Here is a 3,023-nt window from a genome sequence, read left to right as displayed (position 1 = left end):
CTTGTGCCCCTGGTCAGGCCGGTTTTCTGCTTCCCTACTGCTTTCTTAGGTCCCGCGAGAAAGAATGGGAACAGATGTTGTGTTCCACTCACCAGTGATGCTAAGATCTCATGGAGAGTCCTCTGGGGACTGTGGGGGTGTTCACCCATTCCATGCCCTAGGTGACCAGGAGCTGGTGCTGACCGGAAGGGAAAAATTGTTATTTTTTAAGGGTAAGCCTAACAAGGATATGATGTAAAGTTGTAATCTTATTTTAAAAAAATACTGAATTACTATATACTGTTAAAGATAATTAAGACATGCAAGTTAAAAGCAAGTGACTTTACAAGTGATTCTTTAATCTATAAAAAGTGTTCAAACCTATCTTGTAGTCATGCTAACTCATAATGTGATTAAATACAGGAATAAGCATTATTTATCCTCATGAATATGTTTTCAAAGTTAAGCCTAAAATGAAAAATTAAAAACAAGCAAGTTTGTTTAGCTTAGATATATTTTATAGATAATTTTCTTAAAACTTAACAGAGATCTGTTGAATGTGAAATTTCAGATCTGTGGTGGAAGGGAAGACCAGGGAAAGACAGAAAAAGCTTTCTGTGATAGAAAGAAGTGCCAGCTCCTGGCAGCAGCCCTAAGATCTCCTTCAAGAAATATGATTGGGCACCGAACTGTCTCACTGGAACTTATTTAAAAGTTGTCCAGCAAAACTGGACACTGAGTGAAAACTGCCCTTCACGTTGCCTGTGGCTAGGACCAGGTGTGAAAAGCAGGACACTGGTGAGTTGATTGCTCTATTTGTCTAGAAAAGGTAGCTCTGTTCCCCCAAGTTCCTCTTCCATAGAAATGTGGGAAGATCTTCTGGGCTTGGTGACTAAAACCTGATGCTGCTCTGGGATCTTTACCCACAACAATATCCAGATTACCACAGAAGAACCTAGGGTCATTGTCCAGGCAGTCAGTAAATCTCTGTCATCTTTAATAGAGTCAGGGAATACTTGGTCTATAATTCCAGCTTACTCTGATAAAATTTATCCTTCTCAAGTCTCTAATGGCATTGATGACTAGGCAAATGGTAAATGTGCCAGTTTAATAGCAGCAAGAACACCAACTTCTCCCCCAAGGCTTCATCTGGCTTCTTGGTTCTCCTCATGAGTAAACATCAGGCCTCAGAAGTCACTAGAGAACTCCAAGAGAAGGAGAAATTGTTTAACTCTACTAGACTCAGAAAAGAGATAAATTCATAAAACAGATTTCAAAGTAACTTTCTACTATTGCTTTACTTAAAGACACTTGCTTTTATAATGACTGCTGTCAGCAATCTACCTCCTGCGTCTTATAATAAATGACTGGAAAAAAAAAGCTTAAAGTTTACGTATGTTCTGAGTTATGGATGGTCTAAGAACGTTTTCTAAGGTATATAAATACATGTTACCAAGGTCTGAGTATGTGGAAGCTTAAGTAAGCAATAAAGCAATAAAGCAATAAATGTAAGCAATAAAGATACAAGAAAGTGTTTTAAGGTATGTAAATACAACTTGTAAAAATGATTTAAGGTATATGTAAAAATGAAAAATGTTTCTGATTTTTTTCTCTATGCTGTTTTACTAAGAATTCAAAAATTAACACTCATCAGTGGATTTCCAACAAATTATTAATAAAGCTCTGGTAAGCACTGACTGCTATTAAAATCACAAGCTCAAGATTTCAAATTTTCTTAGGTTGTCTTCTAAGTATGGATTTAAAGTGCTTTTTATTGTACTAAAAACATCTGTCCAATTTATATACACCTAGTCTTCTGGATAGAGGAAAGAGTGTTTCTTCTTTGAACCCAAAATCATTTTTGAGTCCCCAAGATTTTACTATGACTCAAAGGCATGAGTCTACTACATTTTCTACAATGTGGATTTCAGTAGAGATTATAAGAAGCAGTAAGTCTAACACATCTAAAACTTCTCTTATAACTTAAAAAAAAAAAATTCTAGTAAGCTTCACTGAGTTAATTTTAATCCTTCTCTGACAAGTCAAGTAGACTCCAGAAAAGTGCTCCTATAAACCAATAGCCTAAATTTCCCCACCTACTAAATGTGGGATCTTCCTCCCATTTCCGAGGTCTTGTGATTCTCCTCCCGCAACTACCAGGACCATAGGCTCAAAAACTTTAAATGTACACTTAAGAAAAAAATTTCCCCTAAATTTCTTAATTTTATGTTCTCTCTCTAGAATGTATCTGTGGCATCAGATTTCCAGTTAACTAGAGGCTGACAACTGTCTCAGTGTTACCTCTACTTCCCTAACTCTATATAGTTGTGTTGAGCCTGGACCATGAGTGAGACAGCCTGCTCTTCCCAGATTTGGCCAGCATTCCAGCTTTCTTGGGTCTCTAAAGATGCTGATGGTCCCAGACAGCAGAGGGCAGCCTAAAGAGCATAGTACCCTCATTCTTTCCCACTTTTTGCTTTTTTATAACATATAAAAGGGGGGAATGTTAGAACTGATCACATTCAAGAAACAGGTGGTCTCCCATTCAGACTTCAATTGTTATCATTACTAGAGGCCAATGTAAGACATCACTATGAAACACAAATGTGAAATATCATCACTAATTTTACCAGTGGGGTAGCTTGAATATGCTTGGCCCTGGAAGTAAGACTATTAGGAGGTATGGCCTTGTTGGAGGAAGTGTGTCACTGTGAGCATGGGTAATGACACTCTCCTTCTATACACATTGGAACCAGTCTTCTCCTGTTTGCTTTCAGATGAAGATGTAGAACTCTTAGCAAATCCTGCACCATGCCTCCCTGGATGTTTTCATGTTCCTGCCTGGGTGATAGTGGATTGAACTTCTGAACCTGTAAGCCAGCCCCAATTAAATGTTGTCTTTATAAGAGTTGCCTTGGTCATGGTGTCTGTTCACAACAGTAAAACGCTAACTAAAACAATGTGTTTCCACAATCACAGTCATATATGTGCATGCTCCAAACCCCCTTTATAAAGCCTCTGTCAGCATGTTCTCTCTCTCTCTC

The sequence above is a fragment of the Mus caroli genome, chromosome 1 (genome assembly GCF_900094665.2).
Source record: "Mus caroli chromosome 1, CAROLI_EIJ_v1.1, whole genome shotgun sequence".
Classification (NCBI taxonomy): domain Eukaryota; kingdom Metazoa; phylum Chordata; class Mammalia; order Rodentia; family Muridae; genus Mus; species Mus caroli.
The sequence above is the reverse complement of the archived record's forward strand: the minus strand, read 5'-3'. Positions refer to the sequence as shown.